This window comes from Cyprinus carpio, chromosome A1 (assembly GCF_018340385.1).
Source record: "Cyprinus carpio isolate SPL01 chromosome A1, ASM1834038v1, whole genome shotgun sequence".
NCBI classification, from domain to species: Eukaryota; Metazoa; Chordata; class Actinopteri; order Cypriniformes; family Cyprinidae; genus Cyprinus; species Cyprinus carpio.
The window spans coordinates 17,962,130-17,979,800 of record NC_056572.1 but is presented as its reverse complement, the minus strand read 5'-3'; the positions used below and the strand labels follow the sequence as shown (position 1 = coordinate 17,979,800).

At 38.1% G+C, this 17,671-nt stretch overlaps 1 protein-coding gene across 3 annotated transcripts in view; it reads right to left on the bottom strand.

Moving 5' to 3' along the window:
• Positions 1–17,450, bottom strand: part of chst10 (carbohydrate sulfotransferase 10) — a 154,416-nt gene extending 136,966 nt beyond the window's left edge. For 2 of the 3 annotated variants that reach the window (XM_042755649.1, XM_042755758.1), the window contains exon 1: positions 17,193–17,449. The gene's annotated coding sequence lies outside the window, so the exon portion shown is untranslated. Of the gene's footprint in view, positions 1–17,192 lie in introns of all 3 variants that reach the window. The other variant, XM_042755700.1, reaches the window with a different exon arrangement.
• Between the last annotated feature and the right edge of the window lie 221 nt (positions 17,451–17,671).

Here is a 17,671-nt window from a genome sequence, read left to right as displayed (position 1 = left end):
ATATTATTTACATCAAGCTTTTGAATGGTATAGTAGTGTATATTGTTATTGAAACTTCATAATATTTCACGTGATTATACATTTAGTCAGGAATTATAGTTTGGAAAAAGTCTTTGGAAAAAGTCTAACTAGTAAAATGTTTACATGTTATGTGAAAACTAGTACAAGTATATAAATAAATAAAAACTTACTCATGTTTATGATCTCTGCTGAATTAATTGCTTCATTCTTTTTTTCTGAGGAAATCCAAATCTCAAATCCTCAACCACATCACATCTTTTTGGGGTGAATTATGTCTTATTCCTCTCATCGCGAAGCAAACAGTAAAATAAAAAAAAACCTTGAATGACAATCTCGCTGCGTTGTCTTCTGTTGTGTGGGCGTATTCAAGCCGCACGCTTCAGTGAAACATTATCATCTCAAAAGCGCGTTCAGGGCGGTGGCGTGGTCGCATTAGAAGATAATGAAGGGAGACGTGAAAAACGGACATCGTGTTGTTTTCGTATGGATTACTTTATCACAGAATATTTGTTTTCGGGCAGCACTTGTTTAGTTTAAAATTAGACATGTCAGGCTTTCTATATATATCTCTCTTATGTCTCTTCGTTGAGTATTCACTGAGTTACAGTTCATTTTAATGATGCGTTTGTAAATGAAGATCACCGCAGACAAAGGCTGCAGACAGCACACATTGTTTGTTATCTTTATTTTATAAGTGCACAAAGTTTTGTTGTTGTTATGTCTGTATACAAAAAAGTAGACCCTTTACAGATTCGATTGATGTATTGCTCTTATCTGTACGATCAAAACTGAAAGTGTATTTTAAGTTCTTTTCGGGGTTATCAGGAGAAAATGCCTCATAACGTGTATATGTGTTAATCGACTTCAGAGGGTTATCAGGAGAAAATAGCCTCATAACGGAAAACAAAATCCAAAACTACATGGCCCTGTGTGAAAAAGCATTTGCCCCCTAAACCTAATAACTGGTTGGGCCACCCTTAGCAGCAACAACTGCAATCAAGCGTTTGCAATAACTTGCAATGGGTCTGTTACAGCGCTGTGGAGGAATTTTGGTACACTTATCTATGCAGAATTGTTGGAATTCACCATATTAAAGGGTTTTCGAGCAAAAACCGCCTTTTTAAGGTCATACCACAGCATCTCAATAGGATTCAGGTCAGGACTTTGACTAGGCCACTGCAAAGACTTCAGTTTGTTTTTCTTCAGCCATTCAGAGGTGGACTTGCTGGTGTGTTTTGGATCATTGTCCTGCTGCAGAACCCAAGTTCACTTCAGCTTGAGGTTACAAACAAATGGCCGGACAGTCTCCTTCAGGATTTTTTTTTAAACAGCAGAATTCATGGTTCCATTTATCACAGCAAGTCTTCCAGGTCCTGAAGCAGCAAAACAGCCCCAGACCATCACACTACCACCACCATATTTTGCTGTTGGTTATGATGTTCTTTTTCTGAAATGCGGTGTTACTTTTACGGCAGACGTAACTTCCAAAAAGTTCAACTTTTGTCTCGTCAGTCCACAGAGTATTTTCCCAAAAGTCTTGGGGATCATCAAGATGTTTTCTGGCAAAACTGAGATGATTCTTTATGGTCTTTTTGCTCAGCAGTGGTTTTCGTCTTGGAACTCTGCCATGTAGAGCATTTTTGCCCAGTCTCTTTCTTATGGTGGAGTCATGAACACTGACCTTAACTGAGGCAAGTGAGGCCTGCAGTTCTTTGGATGTTGTTGTGGGGTCTTTTGTGACCTCTTGAATGAGTCGTCGCTGTGCTCTTGGGGTAATTTTGGTCGGCCGACCACTCCTGGGAAGGTTCTCCACTGTTCCATGTTTTTGCCATTTGTGAATAATGGCTCTTACTGTGGTTCCCTGGAATCCCAAAGCTTTAGAAATGGCTTTATAAACTTTTCCAGACTGTTAGATCTCAATTACTTTCATTCTTAATTGTTTCTGAATTTCTTTGGATGTCGGCATGATGTCTAGCTTTTGAGGATCTTTTGGTCTACTTCACTTTGTCAGGCAGGTCCTATTTAAGAGATTTCTTGATTGCGAACAGGTGTCGCAGTAATCAGGCTTGGGTGTGGCTAGAGAAATTGAACTCAGGTGTGATAAACCACAGTTTTAACAGGGAGGCAAACACTTCTTCACACAGGGCCATGTAGTTTTGCATTTTGTTTTCCCTTAATAATAAAAACCTTCATTTACAAACAGCATGTTGTGTTTACTTGTGTTATATTTGACTAAAATTTAAATTTGTTTGATGATCCGAAACATTAAAGTGTGACAAACATGCAAAAAAATAAGAAATCAGGAAGGGGGCCAACACTTTTTCACACCACTGTATTTAGTTTTTGAGCAACATACAGAATATTAGAAACAGTAGAATTAGTTTATTTTTTCTTTGATTTGTTTTCTAAAAAGAAAAAAAGAAAAGACTGACATCTTTATTTAACCTATATCTGTAATTACAGTTATTTAATTTTAGTTATATAATCCATATACATATAATTTCATATCATTTAGTTATATAATAATAATCATACACATAATTTGATTTAATAATAACCCAATATGAAGCAAAAACTGAATGTTTTGATAAGCTTTGTGAAATTACAGTACATGCCTGAACGAAACAAATTGCAGAAGCTCTGAATGAGATGCATATTCACTCTTTGATAGCAGGCGCCTCCGGAACACCAGATACAGATCAAATACAGCGCTTCCTTAGTTACCGCTAGGGCTGGGTGATATATCAAATATTAGCGATAATATCACAATAATTTTGACGACGATATAAAATTTGAAAATATTGTGAATATTTAATATTTTAAATTCAAGCATACTTTCCAAAAAAAGAATGCGCCTAACGTCCAAAAAACGGAACATGTTATTGCAGACTGCTCTACACGCCTCTACTACGCAAGCTTTCATGAATGCGGTTGCCAGATATCAAGAGTTCAAATCCCCAAATCAGAGCTCCGCTGTTACATAGATACATTTTCTACCTTGTGTTTTGCTTATTTTAAGCAATTGGGCAACCATGCACACGCAAACGCTCGCTTCTCATTGCGGAAGCACAGCTGCAGATGATCTGAAAAACGCAGTTTGTGAAAGTCCAGAACAGAGAGTTGCAATAAGGCAAAAAACGGCCGGTTGCCGATCGCGTAAAGGCAAATGTATATGTCAGCATTACGTTATTTTCGTCATCAAGAGGGCTTGCGGACAGCCACGTACCCCGTGGTACTGCGCATGTGCCGAGCTCATCCGTCCACACTCATCTACGGTTGAGTATACTTTTGAAAGCTGTGCTCGAGACGGAAAGGAACGCTGAATGTGAAGTGTACCCGGGCCTTAAGTTCTGGAGGCAGCTCCTTAAGTTCGGCCATCCTACACACACGTGACTGACCGCTCGCTCGCACCAACAGGAGGAGGAGGGGTCAGTGTTACTCTCTACACTGTACTCCGCCTGAGGGATTCCTACTCTTTCAGTCATTGAGGAGACATGGAAAACATTGCATACTGCAGGAAAGGTTTAATGGAAAATATTAGTGGTTTTGAAATCGTGAAATTTTCAAATCGCCGTATACCTTGAAACCGGTAATCGGCCCATGCCTAGTATAGTCATGTTTTGTAAATGATAAGTTCATCATTAACTAATGATTTATAAATGACTTATAGCTGAACGTTATTATAAATTGTTACCGAGCCATAAAATTACATACAGTTCAGACACAGGTTTTCACAAAAACAAAAATCTTATACAACAGCCTTTAGACCATTTTTATGAAATTGGAAAAATCATGCATATAAATTATGTAAATTTAAAATGTATAAATAAACCATAAACAGCAAGAAAGGCTTGTTGGAAATGCAACTGAAAATCAAACTGTAAGACCTCTTGAAATTATTATTAAGACATTTCTTATACCATTTAATGTATTTAAAATTGTTATGGCCTTTGTAGTAGTTTGATACTACTCACTTTAGGAGTTTTTAAGGACCCGAGGGAGAGTTGCATTTAAGGTACCCAGTTGGGCAGAGTGGTGATACATTTTGGAAGCCTGACTGGAAAACACAATAGCCCCGGGACGTTGGGCTAGCAATTTTGCGTGCCCTGCTACACTAAGGTCTATACTACAGCCCGACTGATATATCGTTTAGCCGATATTATCGGCCGATATGAGCCTGTCGCCGATATATTGCTATCGGCAAATATGGCGCCAATATGATTTTTTTTTTTTTTACAGAACATATAACACAGAATAAATGCTTCTGAATGGTGTAATTACTTAGTTTGTCCAGCAGAGTGTGTTCCATTGTTTGGATCACGGGTCACTGTAGTGTAGAAATGTGCGGATGAGTAGGGCTGTGACGTGGCAGATTTTTACCACTGCGGTGGTGATGGGACCAACTACCGCCGGTGACGCGTGTTGATATATATATTAATTTAAACATTGAACTGAAAAAAATACGTGCATGCATGTTGTGGTCAGTTAAGTCATGAAGTTACCAAAAAGGCGATTAAAGCTGACTTAAAACGGTGCATGCATTTAATATATTTTATATGTGTCACATTGAAAATAATGTCTCTGAAATGGTTTTCAAAACTGTCCTGGAGCAGCCCAGCACTGTCTCACTCATCTAACACATCCAATTTAACTCATCAGCTCATGTTTATTTTAGCACTTCCGTCAGTGAATTTGCAGCCTGCAAAACACTCAAATAAAAATTAAAGAAATATTACAGTTAAACAAAGTAGCCTAAATAAGAAAGCTAATTCCCTGTCTACCGGATGCGAGCGGCGCAACAAAATACTATAGAACAAAACCCACGAAAGTAAACAGCCTCGTCCTGTTTAAGAGGTACTGACACAGTGTTCAAATATCCTGTTTAGACACTAGACAGACTCAACCTGTTGAGAAGCGGCAGTATGACACTGTTCCGCCACCAAGCAAGCGGTGTATTAACTCCTCATCTGCACACGCTCTCTTTGAAATAGGAATCGTTGCCACATTTCTTGTTAACATCTTTCATTTATCACTGTCTCGTTTGTATTTCACCAGTTTGGAGAAAGGCTCGCCAAACCTGACTAGCCAGGCGTTTGTGATCAGGGGAACTTGTACAAACGCGGATGGGTGACATGAATGAAGATGGCACCAGATCAGCTATGTAGTATTTGGTTTCCCAACAAGGTCCATCGCCCAAAAGAAAATTTATTTGCTGAATGCATAAACTGTATTTTCCTGCGCTCAAGCCTGCCAATCTAGAGGAAATGCTGTGTATGGTGTTTGAGGTAATTTGTGAATTACCATAGACATAGTCTAAATAAAACAATTTGCAACTATTACTGTTATTACGCTTGTATACAAAACTTCGTATAATGCTTCGTATAGAGTTTGTGACGTCACATGCACTACCGCCGGTGGCAGTAGACAACCGTGGTGGCAACCAACCACCGACATGACGCGGTTGTCACTGCGACCATCACAGCCCTACGGATGAGCTCAAACTTCATCCGAGTGTGCTGCTTCAAATTATCCGCCCGCCACCCACCCGCACATGTATTTGATCATCACATTACAATTATTCTAATTCTTAGTTTTGCATGATGATATGATGAATGGATGGTTAATTTTTAACAGCAGATTCAGTGACTAGAGACTAGAGCTGATCTGCGCATCACAGCATGTGTTTATGGCTTGAGTCTGTTGAATGGTGATTTTTCTACATTGTCTATTTTTTTGGAGTGGTTGGATGGTCTGTGTGTTAATTAAATTGTCAATGTTTTTTATTTTTTTTATGAGCTTATCATATCCGTTTGCTACATTAGTAGGGCCTTATGATTTCCGCGATGCAGAAAACATGCACGGAATCACAGAATCCAGTCATAAAAATGGAATTTACTGTATAACGCAGAATTTCATGGACTTTGTCCTATTTTTAATTAATAAATAAAAAACAGGTCAGTATATATATATATATATATATATATATATATATAAATATTATATATATATATATATATATATATATATATATATAAATATTATTTTTTTTTTTATTAGTTTTTTTTGTTTACTGTTGTTTTGGAAAAGCTATGCTTCCTGCATAAACCTGCCTCTGTTGGTTTGGAAGTAGCTTGCTTGCCCTACACAGTTCCCTTTCGAAAGCTTCAGTCGATGCTGCGCTGCTCAGCGCATTGGGAAACGTCTTGTTCGTGACCAGCTGTTAATAATGTGTGTAACATGTCGATAGAATTGACCCGGCGGTAATATAGCCTCAGTTGATGACGTCATCGGATCGCGCCCGCAACACGGGGCTATAAATAGATAAGCCACAGGTGCATCAACAGGTCTTTTGTCTTCAGATCATTCTGTGCATGTGTGCGTCAGGAAGATTCTTTTTGTCTGCTACAGATCTTCGTAGGATGAGCCAACGAAACGGTAAGTGTTGTGTTCCTCCATTCTCTTGTCCTATGTATGAGCTGGATACACGATTACTGTTTTGTTTGTTTGGGGGAAGAGCACGCGGTTCTGGCTTTAGAGAAGGGCGAGTGCGAGCATTGTGAACTGCTCTCAGTGAAGATGCTTCATGCTCATCTGAACTATTTTCAGACCGCACCCACCTTTTCGTCGAAGGGCTCTCGTGCGGATCTGCGTGACGAGTGAGCGACGGGCTCGTCCCTTTTGCTTACGGTGTCACCAGATCCACGCATCCTCTCTCATGACCTTAAAGCGCGCTCCGGTGCTTCTTCGGTTCACGAGGAGGATGATATATCTCTTGGGTCTTCGGTGGTTACTCGCACGGTGGACAGGCTGCAGCTTGTCTGGCCGCTTGAACAAGATACTCCCAAACGTAGTAAGCTGGAGGATAGGTTTCTGTCGGGTGGTAGGAGAGAAAGACCGCAACATCAGTCTCTCCCCTTTTTCGAGGACCTCCATGATGAGCTATCAAAGTCATGGAGCAAACCGTATACTTCCCGCATCTTTGTGCCCTTGACGTTGACTTTTTCAACTATCGTGGATGCAAAGTTTTGTGGGTGTTCGTAGATGCCTCGGGTTGAAGAGTCGCTTGCGAGCTATCTCTCGCCTGAATCTCGGTTAAGAAACCTACTCTCCCCACTGAACCTTGTAGAATAACATCATCGCTAGTGGGTAAAGCTTACCAAGCTGCAGGTCAAGCTGGTGGTGCGCTGCACACTATGGGAGTGTTACAGGCATACCAGGCTGACCAGTTGAAGGACTTGAGTGTGGGCAGTACAATCGACGAGGAAGCGTTCACTGAGCTTTGTTGGGCCACAGATTTGTCTCTCCGGGCGACCAAGCAGACGGCTCATGCCATTGGCCGGTCTATGTCAGCTTTAGTCAGCACGGAGAGGCATCTGTGGCTTAATTTGACGGGCATTAAAGAGAAGGAACGTTTGTTTCTTTTAGACTCTCCTATCTCTCCATCTGGCCTGTTTGGCAATTCGGTTATTAAGGTTGTCGACAGGTTTAGGGAAGTAAAGAAACATGAAGAAGCGTTCGTTCAGTTTCTTTTCATAGCCGCACTCAAGGGGAGGGGCCATCAGCCACCCAGCCTCGCCCCGGTCCTTCAAAAAACAGGGAGTTTAAAAAGCAGTGCGTGGAGGACCGTACATCTCTCTGAGTCACCCAGCCCCCCTTGTCAACAGGCACATGCCCTGCTACTCTTAAGGTTTATGTGGCCGCTCTTTCGGCTTGCCACGCCTTGATTGATGGGATGCCACTCGGGAGACACCCTCTGCTCTCTCGCTTCCTTCGTGTGGCCAGTCGACTGAGGCCTACAGTAAAAACCAAGATGCCTTCTTGGGACTTAGCTATAGTTCTCGTGGGTCTGGTTGAAACCCCCTTTGAACCTTTAGAATCAGCGTCTGATAGACTTCTGACTCTAAAAATGGTTTTTCTCATGGCAATAACTTCTTTGAAGAGAATTGGGGATATGCAGGCTCTGTCTATCTCACCATCATGCTTAGACTTTGCCCCAGGGAGCGTGAAAATGATTTTGCATCCTCATCCTGATTACCTGCCTAAGGTTCCATTTTCGGCTGTACATCCGGTCATTCTAGAGGCCTTCTGCCCTCTGCCGTTCACAACGCCAGAGCAGGAGAAATCTTATAGACTGTGTCCAGTCCGTGCTCCTCAGACTTACGTCCTCCGCACTAGCCAGTGGCGTAAGTCGGAGCAACTGTTCATCTGTTATGGTGGTGGTAACAGAGGAGCAGCTGCCACCAGGCAGACCATGTCTCACTGGGTCAGGGATGCTATTGCTTTGGCTTATGAGGCGCGTGGTCAAGCTTCGCCTATAGGTCTTAGAGCTCACTCCACAAGGGGGGTCGCCTCCTCTAGCGCTTTAGCAAGGGATGCCCCCTTACAACAGGTTTGTGATGCGGCAGGTTGGTCCACTCCGCACACATTCATAAGATTTTATAGTTTGGATGTCCATGCTACTCCAGGCTCTCATGTCCTTGAGTCAACATCACAAGCTAATGTCTGAGGCCTTCTTGTGGTTTGGTAGCACACCTGCACAACCTTAGGGGTCCAGAAATTTTCAAGCATGGCGGCATGGGTATTCTCGTTCCCAATGCGCTGAGCAGCGCAGCATCTCGTTCTGGTTTCTCAGGGAACAAGGTTACAGTTAAGTAACCGGGAACGTTACCTTGTTTAATTTCTTAATTCAAGTTATATATATTGTGTTATTTAAGTAATTTATAATAAGTGAAGTAAAGTTTACTGTTAAGCGCACTTATGTCAGACTCATTTGAATAATAAAGTTTATTGTTAAATAAAATTAATTACTAAAGTGCTATAGACTGCGAAGAAGATTACAGTTTCACATTTTGCATATGCATAACAAAGTGAATTATTTTTTACATGCAATGATACAAAATAAACAAACAATTTGTAATAAAGAAAAAAATAGACAAATAAGAATAAATCATGTAACCCCTCAGCACATCTCTTGAGCATGGCACTCAGCAGCATGCATGCCGAACAACCAAATCTTGCACTCTCAGAGCAGATAGCGACACAAGTTATGTGAAACACGTGAATTTTTTTTAAATAAGATAATAGTGACAATGAACATTATATGACATTTAAATTAGTTTTGACGATTTGTCCTTCAGTCCGCCTGTGCATTTCTGACCTGCATGTTCAGAATAGATTCAGAATTATTGAAGAGAGACTCGCGATGCATCAGAGAATCGATTTTTTTCTCCCACCCCTACCGTATAGGGTGTCCCATTTGTCATTTTAGCATTCAGAAGGGTGCTCGCACTGGGGTGTTCTGTGGAGAATGCTTCTACACTTCTGTCGAGACTCCATTACGTCATGAAAGTGCGGACTCAGAGGAAGTCCGTGAGGGTTTAAGCAGGATTTATACTTATACGTGGCTCCGCTTCGCGAGCCTCTGCTGACTGTGCGTCCACCTTCCCAAACGGATGAGGCTTTCATACTTGTTGCGTTCGCTGTTATAATATTCTTTGAAATGACAGGGGGCGACAAGGAGTAATTGTCCTCTAAAACTGTCGGGAATCACTGGTGAGAAGAAGTCATTTGCCTGTATAAGTCTTGTGATGAATGAGTTGATGAATTAATAATTTCTTTATGTACAAATTTAAAACAATCTTAAACTAATTCTAATTCTATTTTTCGTCAAAAGCCACCTGATGGAGATTGAACTTCACATTAAACTGCTTCTGTTTCATAAAAACGCCCGAACAGACGTGCATGTTCGGCTAGAATCACCCTGAACTCGTGCATCTTCAGATGCGGAGCTGCGCGAAAAGTTACAAAAAATGCCGTGCACACCACCACGTGAAATGAGTTCACGCGCACTCAAAGCGAACTTCTGGCAACACCGTGATGACATCATATTTTCCACGCGCACCCAAGCAAACTTGAGGATGCGTCAAGTAGAAATCAGCCTTTAGGGTGCCATTTGGGACAGGGCCACAATCATTACTTCCATTTCATGATGACTTTAAGTGGGAACCCCACAGACATATCTATGGGGAGCCCCCTACCACTGTCATCAAGGCATCAAAATGTGCAACAAACACATACAACACAAAACATCAAGCTAAAATGTGTTCTCTCTCTCTCTCTCTCTCTCACTCTCTCTCTCACACACACACACAGCTTAATACACATGTTCAGGGCAAGTTCCGCAATCCTACTGTACCTAGAGGTGGGGGACTCGAGCCACTTGACGTGACTCGAGTCAGACTTAAGTCGCAAATTTTAGGAATTGAGACTTGCTTGACAAATATTCATAAAAGACTTGATTTTGACTTGATATTCATGACTTGAGACTTGACTCGGACTTGAGTTAAATTAATCGAAATAACTTGTCTTTTGTTTAATAAATATCTGTTTGTTTTTGAACAAGAGCGTGGACACAGTGTTGCCAACTTAGCAACTTTGTAAGTAGATTTAGTGACTTTTCAGACCCCTTTTGATTTTTTTTTTATTTACTTGTTTAAAAAAATCGCCTAGAGAAAAATCTAGTGATTTCTCAGACAAACCTTATTTCGTTTCTGAGATTCGCCGGTACTCCCGCACGAGCGCAAGGTTTTGTTTTCCTAGCACGCAAACGTCTCTCTCTGTGCCCGAACCATAGACTGTAAAAAAGATGGACGACGCACCTTCATTCACTTTCATTGAAGTAAAAAGGATTTTAAATTACTCGCCAGACTGATATATATATATATATATATATATATATATATATATATATATATATATATATATATATATATATATATATATATATATATATATACACACACACACACACACACACACATACACACATATATATATGTATATATATATATATATATATTTGTAAAATGGCGCAGTTTTTTTAAATATCTGAAACTACACTATTAACATCAGTCAGTCAAGCTTTATAATAATCAAGTATTATTTAATAATAGAACTTTAGTAATTAGAAGTAAACTTGATAACCATGTTTGAATGCATATTAGACATTTTAACTTAACATTTTAACTGGACTGGTGGTGGTGCTTTTTTGGTCATATAAGCCCCGTTCACACTGCGATTCCGGAAAATACACGGGTAATGTGTCCCGGCAATTGTTCCCGGGTCGCTAGATTTTGCACTTTCACACTGCCAGTGACTACCCGGAATATGTGCGTGCGTTCACACACAACCCGTAAAGGTCCAGTGAAGACACGTGATATCAGTGTGTGACGTGTAATGTATGAGTCGAAAACGCTAGGCACGTTAACTTTCACTTAAGCTGGTGAACAATCTCAGCTTCAGCGCGGAAAGTGAGGAACTAACTGGTCTCTGCTTCGTTACAGTTTGCACATATTTGTTTCGTCGCGAACATTGTTCTGCCTTCAAAACACGCTAAAAGAGTCATCTAGGGCTGGGAGATATATCGAACGATATGATCATGCGAATCTAGTCAGTAAAGCCGGTTCCCTGATTAGCGCTAAATCGCCATCACCTGCTTTCAAATGGAGCGCCATTTAATAGACAGAGCCGTAGTTCACTGACAAGGTATGCAATATCGCGTTAATTATCGAAGATGAATCGCCTTCGATAATGAACGCAATATTGCGTACCTTGTCAGTGAACTACGGCTCTGTCTATTAAATGGCGCTCCATTTGAAAGCAGGTGATGGCGATTTAGCGCTAATCAGGGAACCGGCTTTACTGACTAGATACGCATGATCATATCGTTCGATATATCTCCCAGCCCTAGCGTCATCACTACAACACGGCATTAGTTCTGGCTTTTGTTCAGCGCTCGTTCCGGGACTGAACCTGACAATATTACCAGGTCCTTGACCCGGGATCAATCCTGGAATCAATCTGACTCGGCAATGTTCCGGCAATTTTCAGAGTCCGAAGTGCAGTGTGAAAGGGGTTTCAGTGTTTCTGTTAATAAAAAATAATAATTGGGAGGAAAAAACAAACAAAAATACTGATAATATAATAATGATACAAATTCTAATAATAAGAACTATAATACACTCTAAGGATTACTAAGGTTTAATGAGCTGCTGGATTCATGAATATTAATCAGGTTTTGTGTGTTCGCTCGAACTAATTTGCTGAAATCAAAACAGGGGCGATAAGAAAGACGTGTGAGAGAAAGCGACAGCGATTTGTGCACCTTCACACTAGAGTTTATGGTACATTAAATACAGGTGCGCTGCGCATCCATTGAGATGAATTGAAAAAAAGCACAGATTGCCTGATGGATTGTGAAACTCTGAAGCCCTCAGTCAGAGAGTGTATGCGAGTGAAAATATATCTGTGCTAAACTTATACTTAGCCTCCAACTAACACACTGGCGAGTAAAACCTTTGAATTTATTAGCCATTGGCTAATATTACCTAATAATAATAATCAAGTGATTTACTCGCAATGTAGAGGGTTGTATCAATTAGTTTTTTTTTTTTTTTGCATTGTAAATGGTAAATCACGGTTTATGAGGAAATATCAGTGTGTTTTTTTTTTTGTTTTTTTTTGCAATAAGTCTTAGTATTTGCATGTGTATAGTGTCTAATAATAGGTCTTCAGTGTTAGTCTTTGAGTGAAAAACCTATGGACAGTTAATGGGGATGCACATAAATATACTGTATACACATTCACAAAGAAAAAAAGATCATACAGAGTTGGCAAACCCAACCATGCATACACAAATAAAAAACAAACAAATAAAATTTGAATTGAAAGCAATGCAATTGAAATGAAAAAATACAATTTTCTTTTATATAATAGAAAAGAAATTTAATCAAAAATATTAATAATTGAAAGTTAATCAATTCACATGTATATATATAATACACACACACACACACACACAGAGAGAGAGAGAGAGATTAATAATGTACAATAGTCAATCCACCTGATAAACAGATGCAAGATTTGTGTAATTTAATTATTCATAAATTTTCTTGTTGTTATTCTTTTGTTAAAAAGGAAGGATCTAACTTAAGGACGTGTTCATGTCCCATAAAGATGATGCCTGTTTGAATGCCATTTGGGGCCACAGAAAACATTATACTTGAATTGTTTAATATTTTTTCATGGTTATCTGCAATGTTTGAGGTATATTGAAACAGCGTTACCTAAATACTTTTCATGCTTTTATGTTGGCCTAATTTCAGTTACATTTACATTTTAGGCTATGTATGCAGTAAAATATTAATAATTATTTTTTATTTTTTTGTATTAAGAACTCCACTGTATGTGGACAAAATGCATATTGCAATTTTTTTTTGTTGCAAATAAAACTCCCATAGTCCATAACTACTGTAGTTTTAACTTATTTTAATATATAAATTCAGTTAAATCATCAAACATTTGTATGATTTGGCAGTGACTTGCTTGACCCAAGCTACGACTTGACTTGAATTGCTTGAGATAAAGCAGTGACTTGACTTGACATGATTCTCACAAAAATTGACTTGGACTTGCTTGAGACTTGAAGGTTAAGACTTGAGACTTACTTGTGACTTGCACATGTGTGACTTACTCCCACCTCTGATGTGTGCAGTATGTACATTGAGCACTGCTGTTCAGTTGGCTCATTTGGGGCCAAATTTATTTTTCTTTCTTATTTTTATACATTTGTATTTTTGTAATATATTAAAAACAAATTACTCTGAGTTTACTATTAAGTTACTCTACAATTTTCCCATCGGGTTTTTGTTCAGCACAGTCGGGAGAAAGCAACTAGGACTTTGCAGACAGACTTATTTAAGAATAACAGTCGATATACAACAAAACAGAGAGAGCATTGGTGATACCTAAATTAATATAATCACTACAATACTAATTTCTTGCTAGAAATTACATCGAAAGTGGGAAAAGTTGGTCAAAATATACATTTACACATTGACCACCAACCTTATCTTTCAAACTCATCTTGTTTTTTAGCTCAGCTCACGGAACTGAATGCAGTGGATAGTGGGATATGAAAGGTATCGAAGCATAAATCTATTACCGATATAAAGTTGGTTTGACGTTTGACATTTGACAGATATTCAGCCATGAAAAAATGCAATAAATTCTTAGTGGATGAGTATAATTGTATAAAAAATGGCTTATCTGAAAAGCAATAGAACGTAGAACTGAACACACATCGCAGTTTATTTGTTTTAATCCTCCTCGATTTGTTGCAACACAAAGACTCTAGCAGCAGCGGCTAGCGCTTAGGCCAGCTAGGGACTGTCTACAAAGTACATGAAAATGATAAAACGATTAATATTTTCCCACCGGAATGTTTTTTTTTTATAATTAACAAAACAAGAGCAATTTGTGCACCAAGGTCTTTGAAAGATATAAGGACAAACACTTATAATGCTCACTTGAATTTAAATAAGAAATATTGTAAAGAAGATATGTGATAGTGGTTATTATTATATTATTACTATTAATAGATATATGAATAAAAGAATAACAACATTAAAAAGCATTATCATTCCATAATTCAGTGGTTATGCAGTAGGCTGATTCCAGGTCCTTGTGAGAACTTTTTTTGTTGTTGCTGTTCGTTATATTCACAGAAGTATGACACCAAAAAAGTACATGCTATTGAAATTAAAACCAATAAATAAATTCATTTAAAATAAATACAATCTTCTGTATCAACCTCATGGTGTGTGTCTTGTTATTGTTTTCATAAGAACATTTTTTATATTTGTTTTAGTCACAGAACTATAACAGAAAACATGCTATTGAAATTCAACAAAAAGACAACGCTGGCAAACAGTGTTGTTTTGCTGTTGGTTTGACTTGAATTTGAAAATCAAAAAATAATAAATTAATTTTTCAATGGGTGTGTCTTGTTAAAGATTAGACAAACATTTTGATGGTGGTTTTAGCCACAGAACTATAATAGAACACATACATTAGAAAATGAAACCACTACATAATTTAGTTCAAAATAAATACAGTTTTCTATTTGTTACAGATTTCTAAAAGAACATATTGCAGTAATTTTCATTGTCAAAAGTGATGCAGAAGAGACTCTATTGACTTTCAAAAATCAATTGTGAAGCCTTCCAAAGAGTCTCCAGTATTTCTGCACACTACTAGAGGAAGATACTGCAGTTGTTTTGACTGAGTTTGACATTCAAAACATTTTTATCGATTCATTTAAAATGCATACTGTTTTCCATCTCGTCTTGTTACATGGGCCTAAAAGAGCATTTCAATGCAGGTTTACTCTCATTTGTAATTCAAGGTACATGCTATTGAATTAAATTAAAATCTTTTAATAAATTAATTTAAAATGCATGCAGTTTTCTTTTTCAAATCCGAAGGGTGTGTCTTGTTACTGGTTCCTAGAAGAACATTTTGATGGAGGTTTTAGCCACAGAACTATAATAGCACACATACTATTGAAAATGAAACCAATACATAATTTAGTTTAAAATAAATACAATCTTATATTTAAGCTACAAAGGCTGTGTCTTTTTACAGATTTAAAAAAGGATATTTTGCAGTAGTTTTCATTGTCAAAAGCGATGCCGAAGTCATGCTATTGACATTCAAGAATCGCTTACACAGCCTTCCAACGAGTGTCCAGTGGTACTGCCCCCTAGAGGAAGATACTGCAGGGGGCAGTAATACTGGACACACGTTGGAAGGCTGCGCAAGCGATTCTTGAATGTCTTGAATAGCATGACTTCGGTATCGCTTTTGACAATGAAAACTACTGCAAAATATCCTTTATTAAATCTGGAACAAAACACAGCCTTTGTAGCGGCAATATAAGATTGTATTTATTTTAAACTAAATTATGTATTTTCATTTTCAATAGTATCTTCCTCTGGGGGCAGTAATACTGGAGACTCTTTGGAAGGCTTTGCAAGCCATTCTTGAACGTCAATAGCGTGACTTCTGCATTGCTTTTGAAAATGAAAACTACTGGAAAATGTTCTATAAGAAATCTGTAACAAGACACAGCCTTGAAGCTGAGATAGAAAAATTTATTCATTTTTAAACAGTATTGATCCATTATTTGTCTAATTTTTAATAGTATATGTTCTATTATAGTTTTGTGGCTTAAACCACCATCAAAATGTTGTTCTAGAAACCAGTAACAAGACACACCTTTTGAAGTTAATAGAGAAGAACATATTTATTTCACATTGATTGATGTATTTGTTGACATTTCAATACCATGTGCTGCCTTATAGTTTTGTGAATAAAACCAACATTTAAATGTTCGTTTATGAACCCGTAACAAGACACACCCTTTGAAGTTGAGATGGAATACTGTGTTTTAAAAAATGAATGAGTTGACAGATTAAAATTTAATTAAATGGTGTTCATCCTGACTTACATATGATAGTAAAAGGTGGCTGTAAATATTGTTCTTTGAACAAGTAACAAGACACAAGTTTACATATCAAACTGTGTGTATTCTAAATTAATTTATTTAAACTTCTGAATATCAAACTTGGTCAAAACAAGTGCATATCTTCCTCTAGGGGGTGGTAAACTGCACAATCTTTGTAAAGCTTTGCCAGCTTTTTCTTAATTGTTCAATTTCAATAACTTTTGTTGTGATATAGTTCTGTGAATAAAACCAAAATCTAAATGTTCTTTTATGAACCAGCAATAAGACACACCCCTTATATTTGATAATTATTTTTTATACATTTCACAAGTGAAGCTTTTAGATGGAATAATTGTGCCTTTTGCTCTTCGTTTCGCACTTTGCATACGGTCCATATCCAGCGCTTTTACATTATAATGTCTATTACAATACCTTAAGGCAGATTAAAACAAATAAAATACGTTGTGTTCTCTTCTACATTAAAAAATAAATAAATAAATAAAATTAAAAAAATTAGAACAGTATGTTTCTTGTCATTGTGCTAAATCGTTAATAGAACTATTGAAGATTTCCGAGGCTAAATCTCTGACAAAAGTCAAACGTAGAACAAACTTTATATCGGTAAATCTATTCTGGTTTTTTAAACCGACCATCTTAAAGTTATCTCTGTATACAGAATGTGAAACGATCATTGGAATCAGACGTGCCTTTTTGCCTTCCTACATTCGAATGCTGCCTACAGAGGCAGCATTTTTCAGCTTTCGGACGCAACCATTGACTGACTGTATATCTACACATTCTAAATAGCAGTTAGCCCAGACCAAACCTTCTCAATGTAAATCGTCGGTGTCTTCCGTCATCTCTTCTTGTCGGGGTTTCCACAATAACTGGGGTGTATTCCAGTGAACATTAGTTGCGTCCGTAATCCATCACTAGTTAACATTGACTGTTCTGTTTACTAAATGGCCTAAATAGAGAAGGAGGAAAATAAAATGGATGAGCGAATTTGGACGATGGCGTAATTACAGTGCGCCAGAGAGCGGCTCTGGCTTCTCCTCTTTTTCTTCTTCTTTTGGTTTTATGGCGGGTTGCGAACCGACTTCATAGGTGCATACCGCCACCTACTTTGATGGAGTGTGAAGAGAATGTACCGTTTCTCACCTAAATCTTATACTCTGTTAATTATTCCACAATTCTTAAGAAATCTCATGATTGCACTTATTTGTTTTCCTGCATTTAGACCATCATTCAGAATACTACTTAATGAAAATTATTTAATTCCTAAGGATTGTAATTCATCTTTAA